General features: G+C 41.5%; 1 protein-coding gene across 1 annotated transcript in view; it reads left to right on the top strand.

Annotated features, from left to right (window-relative positions):
- TLL2 (tolloid like 2) overlaps window positions 1–16,510 on the top strand; it is a 148,010-nt gene that overhangs the window by 20,270 nt on the left and 111,230 nt on the right. The gene's annotated exons all lie outside the window — the stretch shown is intronic.

Raw genomic sequence — 16,510 nt, 5'->3', positions numbered from 1 at the left:
GTTCTTTTCTTGCTAATACATTTGAGTTCTCAGTGGATTCTGGTTATTAAACCTTTGTCAAAAACATAAACAGACATACGAAAAAATGCTTATTATCCTTGATCATCAGAGAAATGCAAATCAAAACTACTTTGAGGTATCATCTAACTCCAGTAAGATTAGCCCATATCACAAAAACCCTAAACCAGAGATGTTGGCATGGATGTGGAGAAAAGGAAACACTTCTACACTGCTGGTGGGAATGCACTCTAATTCGTTCCTTTTGGAAAGATGTTTGGAAAACACTTAGAGATCTAAAAATAGACCTGCCATTCGACCCTACAATTCCTCTACTAGGTATATACCCAGAAGACCAAAAATCACATTATAACAAAGATATTTGTACCAGAATGTTTATTGCAGCCCAATTCATAATTGCTACGTCATGGAAGCAGCCCAAGTGCCCATGGACCCACGAATAGATTAATAAATTGTGGTATATGTACGCCATGGAATATTATGCAGCCTTAGAAAAAGATGGAGACTTTCCCTCTTTCATGTTTACATGGATGAAGCTGGAACATGTTCTTCTTAGCAAAGTATCTCAAGAATGGAAGAAAAAGTATCCAATGTACTCAGCCCTACTATGAAAGTAATTTATGGCTTTCATATGAAAGCTATAATCCAGTTATGGCCCAAGAATATGGGGAAAGGGAGGGGAGGGAGGGGGTAGGATAGGCGGAGGGAGGGTGATTGGTGGGATTACACCTGTGGTGCATCTTACAAGGGTACATGTGAAACTTAGTAAATGTAGAATATAAATGTCTTAACACAATAACTAAGAAAATGCCAGGAAGGCTATGTTAACCAGTGGGATGAAAATATTTCAAATTATATATAAAACCAGTGTATAGTGCCTCATGATTGCGTTAATGTACACAGCTATGATTTAATAAAAAAAAATTTTTTTAAATAAAATAAAGGGAACTGCAAAAAAAACCCCCAAAACAAACAAACAAACACAAAAAAGCACCCGTGCAGCCTCTTCCTGCCTGTCTGACGTTGGCCAGGTCCTATCTCCCCTGGTGGTTTTCATTTGCTCTTCTGTACAGTGGGGATAAGCTTGGCTTCTTCACAAAACTGGTGAGGGCAGTCATGTGTGGAAAGCGTGTGGCCCAGTCCTGGGTTCAGAGTGAATGCCATGTGCCCCTGCGGTAGGTGGGGAAAGACGTGGCAAGATCTGTGCTGTGAGAATCTGGATAGATCTGCAGGGGTGGGCCTTGGCCAGCGAAACTCACATCAGCGATCTGCAGCCATGGTGGTCAGGCACATGCATGACATTAGACAGGGAACATAACAGAACTTCAGGAACTGTGAGGTACTTTACTGATATTTACTGTCCTAGTTACTGTGGTGTGCTGGAACAGGCCCTTACCTGCTTGTGCAGGCTGATCGTGCACACTCCCTCCCAATTCTGTATTCAGTCACTCTGAATCAGCCATGGTGGGAGTCTTCACACCACGGATGTCAGCAAATATTATAAATCAAGGCTGTCTTCCCCACCAATTGTTAACTGTCATCACACCGCCAATTATACATGTATATCATCAGAAAGTTTGTCTTTAAAATTAATCTCCTTTCACATTTTCAAATTTATTATACAATAGCTTTAAAATTGTAGTTGACTGCTTTCTAAAAATTTCTATTTTTGTTTTCTGAAAAGCATTTTCCCTTCTGTATTTCATACTGTATTCCTGAAATACTTACTAGCCAGAGCTTCATCACAAAACACTAACATCTGGCGACAACCGGGTTGAAATTCCAGGGGCGTCAGCCCAGACCGGAGTGGAGGGCATTTTCATAGAAGCATCCTCTGGCTGGTCATTCGAAGCTCTTCATCTTTGTGAGCAGTCATCCTGCCTGACCTCTTCATAGCTTCATGACAAACCTAAGAGCGATGGAGAGGTTACCCCAGGGTCATGGTTGACAGAGTCCATGGTCTTTTGGGTCAGTGTTTCTCAAACTTCAGTGTGCACACCCTTCATGCTGATGAGGAGGCAGATCAGATTCAGCAGGTCTGGAGTGGGCTCTGAGAGTCTGTGTTTCTGGCAAGCTCCAAGATGATGGAGATGCTGTTGACCTGTGGATTATACTTTGAGTAGCTGGGATTGGTGGTGGAAGAAGTGATGGATATGCTTTGTGAGTCTTCTCTTAAAAGGCTACCATGGACCATGCTTTACCTTTTATTAAGAATCCATTTCAGGCTTGGTGCCTGTAGCACAGTGGTTACAGTGCCAGCTACATACACCGAAGGTGGCAGGTTTGAACCCGGCCCCGGGCCAGCTAAACAATGACAACTGTAACAAAAAATAGCCGGGCGTTGTGGTAGGTGCCTGTAGTCCCAGCTACTTGGGAGGCTGAGGCAAGAGAATTGCTTGAGCCCAAGAGTTTGAGGTTGCTGTGAGCTGTGACGCCACAGCACTCTACTAAGGGCAACATAGTGAGATTCTGTCTCTAAAACAAATAAACAAACAAAAAAATTCATTTCAAAAGCCATGTGTGTTGAATGCAGACTTAATTCATTTGCTTCTAAGTAATGTTCAGCCAACTTATAGATTTAACTTTTTACTTTTTAGAGTTAATTTTGGTGTACAGTATGAGGTTCAAAGCCAACTTGATTTTTCCTCAGAAAGCTAACTCATTTGTTTCAACATAATTCATCCATGAGTTTCTTACTTTTCCCCTATTTGTGAGACCTTCTTTCCCCAATTTGTGAGTTTTCTATATAATCTTTGGGACTGCTTCCAGATTTTTCTACATCACAGAAACATTGTAGCTTTATAACCTAGTTTGATGGCTGATAAGGCCAGTCTTCCTTTGGTGCTCTTTTCCTTGACTATACAGATGGACTTTTTTTTTTTTTTTTTTTTTTGTAGAGACAGAGTCTCACTTTATGGCCCTCCGTAAAGTGCAGTGGCCTCACACAGCTCACAGCAACCTCCAACTCCTGGGCCCAAGCGATTCCCTTGCCTCAGCCTCCCGAGTAGCTGGGACTACAGGCGCCCGCCACAACGCCCGGCTATTTTTTGGTTGCAGTTTGGCCGGGGCCGGGCTTAAACCCGCCACCCTCGGCATATGGGGCCGGCGCCTTACCGACTGAGCCACAGGCGCCGCCCTACAGATGGACTTTAATATCATTTTGTCAGTATTAAAAATTATTGGGATTTTGATTGACATATATTAAACATTAATTTGTATAAAATTAACATTTTTGTACCATAGCCTTCCATATTCCCCACCTCCTCTTCTTCCAACCACCCACCCCCCACCTTTGTCAATACCTGGCATTTGCCGGCCCCATAAATGTCGAGTGAATACGATTTAGCCCCTGCTGTCTGGTTAATGTTGTCTGGTTGAGATCATTTATCTTGAGGAATATGGAGAAAGAAGGAATGTGCCAGGGGTGGGAGGGAGACTGTTGGTGAGTGAAGTCCAGTTGAATCTTTCAGGGGCAGGATCTTCAGGATGAGGACAGGGTAGTGTAGGGAAGAGACAGGAGCCAGAGGAACCTAGTACAAATTAGAGTGGCACCAGTGTCTTCTGAATGCTTGCTGAGGGCCAGGCTCTGCACCAACTGCTTAACACACCCTGTGTTGTTTAATTCTCACACAACGCTACAAGGTAGGAGCTACATCTATTTCCAGACAAGAAAGCTATGACTCAGAGAGATCAAGTGATGTGTCCAATGTCATGCAGCTCTCAAATGGCAACACTGGGATTTGAATCCAGATCTTTTCTGGCTTGAAAGTGCAGGTGTGTAATGAACCTGCCTCCCCAGGCAAGTAATTCAAAGTCTACAGGCAGGAAGTGCGTTAATGGAGAATTCCCTTCAAGGCCATGGGCCTGAAGCTCCCACCCTTCAGTGTCAGGAGGCTGCCTGAATGCTGGGTGTGGAAGAGGTCCAAAGTAGGGAGAGGCCAAGGGGGCTGAGCAGGCCCAGGAGATGTTGTGGGAGGAGTTTCCCAGCCACCCTTGACTTGCTGGATCCCTTTGCCTCTCTGCCACGTTCTGTTTTTCAAACCAGGGTGTGCAGGAACACTGAAGACTTCCCACGGGATACACAACACAGAGAGTGTAAAGAAGTGAATTTCCAAGTTCCAAAGCTGCCATCTGGGATCCCATGCTAACACCGCCGCAGGGTGCCCTGGGTACGTGGCCCTCCCCTCACTTCACAGAAGGGAGGCTCACTTGTCATCCATTGGACCACTGTGTACAGATCCCCTAGTGCAAAGGAGAAATGAGAAACAGGTGGTTACAGAGCAGCTTTCTCTGATGATGAGGCAAAGCATTTTAGACCTGCTGTTGTCCTGTCTTCTGCTATGTATAGGAATTTCAGTTAAGAGGGATGCTTTGGGCAGGGTGAATTTTGAATATTTTGAATTAAGAACAACTGAAGTAGGATAAATTAATGATACTGACTTTTGTTTTGGTAGAGACAGGTCTGCTATTAGCCCAGGCTGGTTTCCAACTCCTGATCTCAAACAATCCTCCTGCCTCAGCTGCCCAAAGTGCTGGGATGATAGGCGCAAGCCACCGCACCCAGCCTCTGTTATTCTTATTGACCACATCTGAAGAGGGCGTCAGAAAATATGCCTTCCTTGGGGACCCAGGGATCCTTCTGGATCATTTTAAGTCTCAGACACTTGCAGCCTCCCCCTCCCACAGCCCATGCTAATGGCCCTTTTGGAACTGTACTTTCTACCATGTTAGTCATCTTCTTATGTCTTTAGCTCCGTGTGCAATAGCCACAAGGTTATTTATTATTATTATTATTTTTTTTTTTATTGTTGGGGATTCATTGAGGGTACAATAAGCCAGGTTACACTGATTGCAATTGTTAGGTAAAGTCCCTCTTGCAATCGTGTCTTGCCCCCATAAAGTGTGACACACACCAAGGCCCCACCCCCTCCCTCCGTCCCTCTTTCTGCTTTCCCTCCCCCATAACCTTAATTGTCATTAATTGTCCTCATATCAAAATTGAGTACATAGGATTCATGCTTCTCCATTCTTGTGATGCTTTACTAAGAATAATGTCTTCCACTTCCATCCAGGTTAATACGAAGAATGTAAAGTCTCCATTTTTTTTAATGGCTGAATAGTATTCCATGGTATACATATACCACAGCTTGTTAATCCATTCCTGGGTTGGTGGGCATTTAGGCTGTTTCCACATTTTGGCGATTGTAAATTGAGCTGCAATAAACAGTCCAGTACAAGTGTCCTTATGATAAAAGGATTTTTTTCCTTCTGGGTAGATGCCCAGTAATGGGATTGCAGGATCAAATGGGAGGTCTAGCTTGAGTGCTTTAAGGTTTCTCCATACTTCCTTCCAGAAAGGTTGTACTAGTTTGCAGTCCCACCAGCAGTGTAAAAGTGTTCCCTCCTCTCCACATCCACGCCAGCATCTGCAGTTTTGAGATTTTGTGATGTGGGCCATTCTCACTGGGGTTAGATGATATCTCAGGGTTGTTTTGATTTGCGTTTCTCTAATATATAGAGATGATGAACATTTTTTCATGTGTTTGTTAGCCATTCGTCTGTCATCTTTAGAGAAAGTTCTATTCATGTCTCTTGCCCATTGATATATGGGATTGTTGGCTTTTTTCATGTGGATTAATTTGAGTTCTCTATAGATCCTAGTTATCAAGCTTTTGTCTGATTGAAAATATGCAAATATCCTTTCCCATTGTGTAGGTTGTGTCTTTGCTTTGGTTATTGTGTCCTTAGCTGTACAGAAGCTTTTCAGTTTAATGAAGTCCCATTTGTTTATTTTTGTTGTTGTTGCAATTGCCATGGCAGTCTTCTTCATGAACTCTTTCCCCAGGCCAATATCTTCCAGTGTTTTTCCTATGCTTTCTTTGAGGATTTTTATTGTTTCATGCCTTAAATTTAAGTCCTTTATCCATCTTAAATCAATTTTTGTGAGTGGGGAAAGGTGTGGGTCCAGTTTCAGTCTTTTACATGTAGACATCCAGTTCTCCCAACACCATTTATTGAATAGGGAGTCTTTCCCCCAAGGTGTGTTCTTGTTTGGTTTATCGAAGATTAGGTGGTTGTAAGATGTTAGTTTCATTTCTTGGTTTTCAATTTGATTTCAAGTGTCTATGTCTCTGTTTTTGTGCCAGTACCATGCTGTCTTGACCACTATGGCTTTGTAATACAGACTAAAATCTGGTATGCTGATGCCCCCAGCTTTATTTTATTACTAAGAAATGCCTTAGCTATACGGGGTTTTTTCCGGTTCCATACAAAACGCAGAATCATTTTTTCCAAATCTTGAAAGTACGATGTTGGTATTTTGATAGGAATGGCATTGAATAGGTAGATTGCTTTGGGAAGTATAGATATTTTAACAATGTTGATTCTTCCCATCCATGAGCATGGTATGTTCTTCCATTTGTTAATATCCTCTGCTATTTCCTTTCTGAGGATTTCATAGTTTTCTTTATAGAGGTCCTTCACCTCCTTCGTTAGGTATATTCCTAGGTATTTCATTTTCGTTGAAACTATGGTGAAGGGAGTTGTGTCCTTAATTAGCTTCTCATCTTGACTGTTATTGGTGTACACAAAGGCTACTGCCTTGTGGACATTGATTTTATATCCTGAAACATTACTGTCTTTTTTGATGACTTCTAGGAGTCTTGTGGTTGAGTCTTTGGGGTTCTCTAAGTATAAGATCATGTCGTCAGCAAAGAGGGAGAGTTTGACCTCCTCTGCTCCCATTTGGATTCCCTTTATTTCCTTGTCTTGCCTAATTGTATTGGCTAGAACTTCCAGCACTACGTTGAATAGTAAAGGTGACAGAGGACAACCTTGTCTGGTTCCAGTTCTAAGAGGAAAAGCTTTCAGTTTTACTCCATTCAGTAAAATATTGGCTGTGGGTTTGTCATAGATAGCTTCAATCAGTTTTAGAAATGTGCCACCTATGCCTGTAGTCTTCAGTGTTCTAATTAGAAAAGGATGCTGGATTTTATCAAATGCTTTTTCTGCATCTATTGAGAGGATCATGTGATCTTTATTTTTGCCTCTGTTAATATGGTGGATAATGTTTATGGACTTACGTATGTTAAACCAGCCTTGCATTCCTGGGATGAAGCCTAATTGATCATGATGAATGACTTTTTTGATGATAAGCTGTAATCTATTGGCTAGGATTTTGTTGAGAATTTTTGCATCTATATTCATGAGTGAGATTGGTCTGAAATTCTCCTTTTTGTTTGGGTCTTTTCCTGGTTTTGGTATCAAGGTTGATGTTTGCTTCATAGAATGTGTTGGAGAAGATTCCTTCTTCCTCAATTTTTTTGAATAATTTCTGCAGTACAGGAATAAGCTCTTCCTTGAAGGTTTGATAGAATTCTGGAGTGAAGCCATCTGGACCAGGGCATTTTTTGGTTGGAAGATTTTTTATTGTTTCTTTGATCTCGGTGCTTGAAATTGGTCTGTTCAGGAGCTCTATTTCTTCCTGGCTGAGTCTAGGGAGAGGGTGTGATTCCAAATATTGATCCATTTCCTTCACATTGTCAAATTTCTGGGCATAGAGTTTCTGGAAGTATTCGGAGATGATCTCTTGTATCTCTGTGGGATCAGTTGTTATTTCCCCTTTATCATTTCTGATTGAGGTTACTAGAGATTTTACTTTTCTATTCCTCATTAGTCTGGCCAATGGTTCATCTATTTTATTTATTTTTTCAAAAAACCAACACCTTGTTTCATTAATTTTCTGAATGATTCTTTTGTTTTCAATTTCATTGATCTCTGATTTGATTTTGGATATTTCTTTTCTTCTACTGAGTTTAGGCTTAGCTTGTTCTTCTTTTTCCAATTCCATAAGATCGCTTATGAGATTGTTGATGTGCTCTCTTTCTGTTTTTCGAATGTAGGCATCTAAAGCGATGAATTTTCCTCTCAAAACTGCTTTTGCAGTATCCCACAGGTTTTGGTAGCTTGCGTCTTCATTGTTGTTATGCTCAAGGAAGTTAATGATTTCCTGTTTTATTTCTTCCTGCACCCATCTGTTATTCAACCGAAGATTGTTTAATTTCCATGCCTTTGTGTGGGGTTAAGCATTTTTGTTAGAGTTGAGTTTCACTTTAGTGCCTTATGGTCTGAGAAGATACAAGGTAAAATTTCAATTCTTTTGATTCTGTTGATATTTGTTTTGTGTCCCAGGATGTAATCAATTTTGGAGAATGTTCCATGGGGTGATGAGAAGAATGTATATTCTTTATCTTTGGGGTGGAGTGTTCTATATGCGTCTATCAAGCACAGTTGTTCTAGGGTCTCATTTAAATCTCTTATATCTTTAATTTCTGTTTAGAGGATCTGTCCAGCTCTGTAAGAGGAGTGTTAAAGTCCGCTATTATTATGGTATTATCAGATATCATATTGCTCAGACTGAGTAAGGTCTGTTTCAAGAATCTGGGAGCATTTAAATTGGGTGCATAAATATTTAGAACTGAAATGTCTTCTTGTTGTATTTTTCCCTTGACCAATATAAAGTGACCATCTTTGTCTTTTTTGACTTTAGTTGCTTTAAATCCACATGTATCTGAAAATAAGATTGCAACTCCTCTTTTCTTCTGAATTCCATTTGCCTGAAAAATTGTCTTCCAGCCCTTGACTCGGAGCTTTAATTTGTCTTTTGAAGCTAGGTGTGTTTCTTGCAGACAGCAAATGGATGGCTTGTGTTTTTTAATCCAGTCAGCTAATCTATGTCTCTTCAGTGGGGAATTCAAGCCATTAACATTTATTGAGATAATTGATAAGTGTGGTAGTATTCTATTTATCTTATTTTGTGAGAGTCCATTGCTTAGTTTTATCTTTTGCATCAGTGTGGAGGTTAGGTTCTGTCCTTTGATTTCTGAGTTCTTACTTTGCTGCTGATCCATTGTGGTGGTCAGTGTGCAGAACAGGTTGAAGTATTTCCTGTAGAGCTGGTCTTGTTGTGGCGAATTTCCTCAATGTTTGTATATCCGTAAATGATTTGATTTCTCCGTCAATTTTTAAGCTTAGCCAGGGTACAGAATTCTGGGCTGGAAATTGTTCTGTTTAAGTAGATTAAAGGTAGATGACCATTGTCTTCTTGCTTGGAAAGTTTCATTAGAGAAGTCTGCAGTCACTCTGATGGATTTGCCCCTGTAGGTCAACTGGCGCTTACTCCTGGCAGCTTGCAGAATCTTTTCTTTTGTCTTGACTTTGGACAGGTTCATCACAATGTGTCTTGGAGAAGCTCGGTTAGAGTTGAGGCAACCTGGGGTCCGATATCCCTCTGAAAGCAGTGTGTCAGAATCTTTGGTGATATTTGGGAAATTTTCTTTTATAATATTCTCTAGTATGGCTTCCATTCCTCTGGGGCATTCTTCTTCCCCTTCTGGGATTCCTATAACTCGTATGTTGGAACACTTCATAAAGTCCCATAATTCTGACAGTGAACGTTCTGCTTTCTCTCTCTTCTTTTCTCCCTCTTTTACTATCTGAGTTAATCTCAAGAACTTTGTCTTCTACCTCTGAAATTCTTTCTTCTGCATGGTCTAACCTGTTGCTGATACTTTCCATTGCATCTTTAAGTTCCCTAATTGACTGTTTCAGTTCCTTCAGCTCTGCTATATCCTTTTTATATTCTTCATATCATTCATCTCTTATTTGATTCTGTTTTTGGATTTCCTTTTGGTTATTTTCCACTTTATTAGCAGTTTCCTTCATTGTTTCCATCATTTCTTTCATTGTTTTCATCAGGTGTATTCTAAATTCCCTTTCTGTCATTCCTAACATTTCTTTATAGGTGGAATCATCTGCAGTAGCTACCTCATGGTCCCTTGGCGGGGTTGTTCTGGACTGGTTCTTCATGTTGCCTGGAGTTTTCTGCTGATTCTTCCTCATGAGTGATTTCTTTTATCTGTTTCCTTGCCCTAATTTTCCTTTCACTTCCTCTTGCTCGTTAAGTTCTCTTGCCTGTGGACTAAGGGTTACAGGACCAGAAGGGTGAGAAGGTTGAAGAGCAAAAAAGGGATGAAAGAAAGGAGGACCGAGTGATAAGAAAAAAAAAAAAAATAGAGGAAGGAGAGGGGGTGGGTAAAAGGAATATTGACAAAAAGAAGAGAGGCACAGAAAGAGGGAGACAGAGCAATATAGGTGTACAGTAGGGTACTTTGATACAACCTTAAAAAAAAACCACCTTCTGGGGGTGCCCAGTTGGGTGGTTCCCTTGAGGTCCAGCAGCTCTTTCTAACCTCATCAAACACAGTACCCCACCTCCACGAAGTAGAGAGGAAAGACAAAAATGCTATAAATCAAACCAAAACAAGCAAACAGAAATCTTTACGGGATAAAATTGGGTGAAAAACCAAATAATGGCGGTAGAAACACTAGCAAAAATGAAGTTCTAGTTATTGAAAAAGGCAGCAATGGGAAATTATAATTAAACTAGAAAAATTGAGAAAGAAAAAGGATCTGTATGGAAAAGGTTGAAATTGAAAAACAAAACAACATCAACAACATCAAAATATACAAAAAAAACAACCAAACCAAAAAAAGAAAAAAGAAAAAAAAAAACACAACCAAAAACAAAGCTGTTTGTATATGTTATTGAATATTGTCTGGGCAACACGTGGTCTTCTGGGGTATGAGATGTTAATCACAGTTCTGATACGACTGGAGGCTGCTGATTTCTCAAACCCCAGCAGGTAGACACCCTAAATCTCTTTTCAGCCCACTTAAAAGGCACTTTGAACTTGTAAACTTGCTGAGTAGAAGCTTTCCCAGGAAAGTGCTTGTCGCTGGAATCACTGCTGAAGTGGCTATCCACTTACCCAGTGTGCCAAAACCGGTCTCACTCTGCCACTGAGGGTTAGGGCTGCAAGGCGGCTCAGACCCCACCCTTAGGCTACTCGGTCGCTGGGTTACCAGCACCCACCGGATTCTAGCTCTGCGACCCTGAGGGCGGAGCTTGCCGGGGCAGATCGCTCACTATGGCTCCCTGTGACCCACAGCCAAACACTATTAGCTCCGTCTGGCTCAGCGGCTCAGACTGGGGCCCTAGACAACGGCCAAAGTTCTCCGCACTCCTGCTTAGGCTCTCCCCAAGGCAGTTCAACTGAGTGCCAAGTCCAAAGACACCAAAACAGTTCACAGGTAAGGCCTTTCCGGTTTGCAGTCTCGCTGCTACTGAACTTATAGTTGCGGGCAGGTTTGGATGCATTGAACACACGCGACCACTTGCCATTTTTCCACTGTTTTAGTCCTCCTCTTGGGGTCCAGACGTCTCTCGCTGACTCCCTGAATCCTCATAGGGGTGATGATAGGCAGATCCCACCAGCCAGAGATGCGTGGAGTCCTATCTCCCCGGACTCACGGTGCCCAGATGCAAGGAAGCTGTTCCTCGGCCGCCATCTTGCTCCGCCTCTCCACAAGGTTATTTTTTAGACACATGTCTCTCTCTCTGTCCCTGCCCCCTTGACTTAATTACTGCTACTTTGCTCTTAATGAAGTTTCTAAGAGATAAAGATATTCTTAGTTTCATGAACCTGAACCATTCTTTTCCAACTGAAAGGATTTATTTGATTCATGGGGCACTATCTTGATTGCTCCTTGCTACAAGTTTGAATTTCTTTTTTTTTTTGTAGAGACAGAGTCTCACTGTACTGCCCTCAGAGTGCCATGGCGTCACACGGCTCACAGCAACCTCTAACTCTTGGGCTTACACGATTCTCTTGCCTCAGCCTCCAGAGCAGCTGGGACTACGGACGCCCACCACAACGCCCAGCTATTTTTTTTGTTGCAGTTTGGCCGGGGGTGAGTTTGAACCCACCACCCTTGGCATATGGGGCCGGCGCCCTACTCACTGAGCCACAGGCGCCGCCCTTGAATTTCTTGTTTTTAATAGACATCTTGAGTATAATTAACATACTGTGTAATTCACCCATTGTAAGTGATTTTAGTAAATTTATAGGTATGCAACCGACACGATAATCCAATTTTAGAGCATTTCCACCACACCAAAACTTCCTACATGCTTATTTGCAATCAATCCTTATTCCTGCCCACAGCCCGAGGCAATTACTAATCTGTTTTCTAGCTTACATTAGCCTTTTCTAGACATTTCATATAAATTAAATCCTATTATATGTAGTCTTTAGTGTCTAGTTCTTTCATTTAGCATGATGTTTTTGAGATTCATACATGCTGTAGCATGTGTCTATACGTTGTTCCTTTTAATTGCTAAATCGCATTCCATTGTCTAGGCAGGCCACTCTGTGTTTATTTATTCAACAACTGATGGACATTTTCATCGTTTCAGGTATGGGGCCATTGTGAATAATGCAGCTATGAACTTTTGAGCATGTCTTTGTGTGGACTTAAGCTTTCATTTCTCTTGAGAAGATCCCGAGAGTGGAATTGTTGAGTCTTGCGATAAGTGTATGCTTAACATTTTAAAGCAACTTCCAAACAGTATTCCATAAAGGCTGTGCAGTAGTGGAAGCTTCCCATTTCTCCACACCACAAAGCTGAGTCTTAATCAGCCTTTATGACTCTTAAGTTCTTCTCTGTTTTCTTTTATCGTTTAGTTATGAGCATAGGTTGGCTCTTCCAACTCTCTAAGAACCTGAATTTTTGGACTTTCTATTTTCATTCCTACTAAAATTGTCCATTTTGGGGAGCCAATTTCTCTCTTAGAAACTGGTTCCACGGTTAGTAGCCACCAACGCATGTGATTAATACTTTAATTTCCAGTCCCTTCACTTGAAGCCATAGCTCATTCAGTTCATCACATGCCTTCCAGGTCTACACAGGTGACACTTTCACCACCTACTTCATCACTGCATAACATAGAGCAGCTCCTCCCAGCCTTCAGTAGCAGTTTCCTTGATACCTGGCCCAAAGACAATGGATTTTTGTTACGGCAGCATGCACTTCTGGTAGCGATGTCTGCATTACTGAGGATAACAAATGCCCATGAATCTCAGAGGTGTAGAGAACAGGTTTTTTTCCCTTATTCATGTTATGTATCCATCCTGATGTTTTTTCCTTATTCATGCTATGTATCCATCCTGATGCACCATAGTGTGCTCCTAATCATCTTTACTCTAGAACCTGGGGCAGTAGTTACCCCATTCTGGAACCTTGCTTGTCTTCTGGGACAGGACAAAGAGGATGTGTTGAATCACTCTTACAGCACCCTCTCACCTGAGTTAGTCAGAACGGATTGGTTATGTGGCCCATGCAGACATCAATGGGGCAGAGAAATGTCATCTTCTCCAAGGGCAAGGCAGCAACTAAGACAAAGAACAGTATAATTTCTCACCTATGCTTTTTCTTTCATATCCTGGGATCCCTAAAGAAGAAAGAAACAGCTGTCTTTTTGTGGAGGTTTTGCCCAGAGCTGCTTAGAGCGAGGGTAAGACAGAGTGACCCTTTGAGATACCTTACACACTTAGGATTTGGATTTGCCTGGTGGTTGGACTCCAAGTCCAGGATTTTGATGAACAGAATTTTTTTTTCCAGTCTGTGGGCTGATTATTTATTTATTATTAAATCATAGCTGTGTACAGTAATGTGATCATGGGGCACCATACACTGGTTTTATATACCATTTGATATATTTTCATCACACTAGTTAATATAGCCTTCCTGGCATTTTCTTAGTTATTGTGTTGCGACATTTATATTCTACATTTAGTAAGTTTCACCTGTACCCTTGTAAGATGCACCGTAGGTGTGGTCCCACCAATTATCCTCCCTCCACCCATCCTCTCCCTCCCTCCCTTTCACCTTTCTCCATATTCTTAGGTTATAATTGGGTTGTAGCTTTCATGTGAAAGCCATAAATATTAGTTTCATAGTAGGACTGAGTACATTGGATACTTTTTCTTCCATTCTTGTGATACTTTGCTAAGAAGAATATGTTCCAGCTTCATCCATGTAAACATGAAAGAGGTAAAGTCTCCATCTTTTTCTAAGGCTGCATAATATTCCATGGTGTCCATATACCACAATTTATTAATCCATTCGTGGATCAATGGGCACTTGGGCTTTTTCCATGACTTAGCAATTATGAATTGGGCTGCAATAAACATTCTGGTACAGATATCTTTGTTATAATGTGATTTTTAGTAGAGGAATTGTAGGATTGAATGGCAGGTCTATTTTTATTTTTATTTTATTTATTTATTGTTTTTGTAGAGACAGAGTCTCACTTTATCACCCTGGGTAGAGTGCCGTGGCTTCACACAGCTCACAGCAACCTCCAACTCCTGGGCTTAGGTGATTCTCTTGCCTCAGCCTCCTGAGTAGCTGGGACTACAGGCACCCGCCACAACGCTTGGCTATTTTGTTGTTGTTGCAGTTTGGCCATGGCTGGGTTTGAACCTGCCACCCTTGGTATATGGGGCCCAGCGCCTTACCAACTGAGCCACAGGCACCACCTGGCAGGTCTATTTTTAGATCTCTAAGTGTTCTCCAAACATCTTTCCAAAAGGAACGTATTAATTTGCATTCCCACCAGCAGTGTAGAAGTGTGCCCTTTTCTCCACATCCACATCAACATCTCTGGTTTTGGTATTTTGTGATATGGGCTGATCTTACCGGAGTTAGATGATATCTCAAAGTAGTTTTGATTTGCATTTCTCTGATGATTAAGGATGATGAGCATTTTTCATATGTCTGTAGGCTGTGTACCTATCTTCTTCAGAGAAGTTTCTCTTCAAGTCCCTTGTCCAGCCTGGACACAAGTGATAGGATCACTTGTTCTTTTCTTGCTAATACGTTTTGAGTTCTCTGTGGATTCTGGTTATTAAACCTTTGTCGGAGACATAACCTGCAAATATATTCTCCCATTCTGAGGGCTGTCTGCTTGCTTTACTTACTGTGTTCTTGGCTGTGCAGAAGATTTTTAGTTTGATCAGGTCTCAGTAGTGTATTTTTGATGCTGCTTCAATTGCCCGGGGGGGTCCTCCTCATGCTGAACAGAATTATTATCTGAGGTTCCCTCTTTCTCTAGTACCCTGTCTCTTAGGGAGAAATTTGATGGAGTGGGCTATCTTTTCTAGAGTTTAATACCTAGCATTAAACTCTAGGGTATTAGCAAATCCATTATTCTTTTTTGGGGGGGGGTAATTTTATTGGGGGGTGAAATTTACATAATATGTAATTAACCATTTGAAAGTATTTTTTTTTATTTTTTTATTTTTGTAGAGACAGAGTCTCACTTTACCGCCTTCCGTAGAGTGCCATGATGTCACAGGACTCACAGCAACCTCTAGCTCTTGGGCTTCCGCAATTCTCCTGCCTCAGCCTCCCGAGCAGCTGGGACTACAGGCGGCCGCCACAATGCCTGGCTATTTTTTGGTTGCAGTTCAGCCGGGGCTGGGTTTGAACCCGCCACCCTCAGTATATGGGGCCGGCACGCTACTCACTGAGCCACAGGTGCCACCCCATTTGAAAGTATTTAAAGTAACAATTCAGTGGCATTTTAGTGCATTCACAGTGTTAGACAACCGCCATCTCTATCTAGTTCCAAAACATTTTGTCACCTCACCCCAAAGGAACACCCTATATCCATTAAGCATTTTCTTCCATTACCTCCCCCCTACCCCCTGGCAACCACCAGTCTGACCTCTGTCTATATAGATGTACCTACTTCGGATATTTCATGTTGAGGGAATCACACCATATGGATCTTTTGTGACTTTCTTTGTTCACTTAGAGTGATAGTTCTGAAATTCATGTTGTAGCATCTATCAAGACTTCATTCCTTTTCTCCTTAGCTGAATAATATTCTATTGTGTGTGTATATAGGGTGGAGTTTTTCAAGAAGGCAACTTGGCAAATAAAATTTTAGAGCTAGACAGCCGTACTTGGAATCTGGGTCTCGTGGAGACGTGGCTGTGTGGCGTTAAGCAAGGGAGTTCACTTCTCTGATTTTGCAGGTCCATCCAGTGGAGATCATATAGCAACCTTACAGGGCTATTGTAAAAAATAGGCATTCTATGTGCATGTAAAGTACCGAGAGCATAGTACCTTTATGCAGTTTATAAATGGTGGCAGTCATAATGATAATTCATTCAGGGACAAAGTTATCATGAAAATGCTCTGACATCAAGTCAGCCATGATCTTGGCTCCCTCAGAAGGTGCGCACGTTCTTAGCACTCAGAGTCTTGGGAAACCGAAATTAAGAGAGGGGTTCTGAGGTTGAGCTCATGATTGTTTTTCTGTTTTTATATGTTTAGTAGATTTAACCATCAGTTTTTATTTATTTATTTTATTGTTAAATCATAGTGGTGTACATTTGTGCAATCAAGGGGTACAATGTGCTAGCTTCATATACAATCTGAAATATTCTCATTAGACTGTTCAACATAGCCTTCATGGCATTTTCTTAGTTATTGTATGTAGACATTTGTATTCTGCATTTAGTAGGTTTCGCCTGTACCCACAGAGCCTCACAATGTTGCCCTCAGTAGAGTGCCGTGGCAT

This window comes from Nycticebus coucang, chromosome 3 (assembly GCF_027406575.1).
Source record: "Nycticebus coucang isolate mNycCou1 chromosome 3, mNycCou1.pri, whole genome shotgun sequence".
NCBI lineage: Eukaryota > Metazoa > Chordata > Mammalia > Primates > Lorisidae > Nycticebus > Nycticebus coucang.
This window is presented reverse-complemented; position numbering and strand designations above follow the sequence as displayed.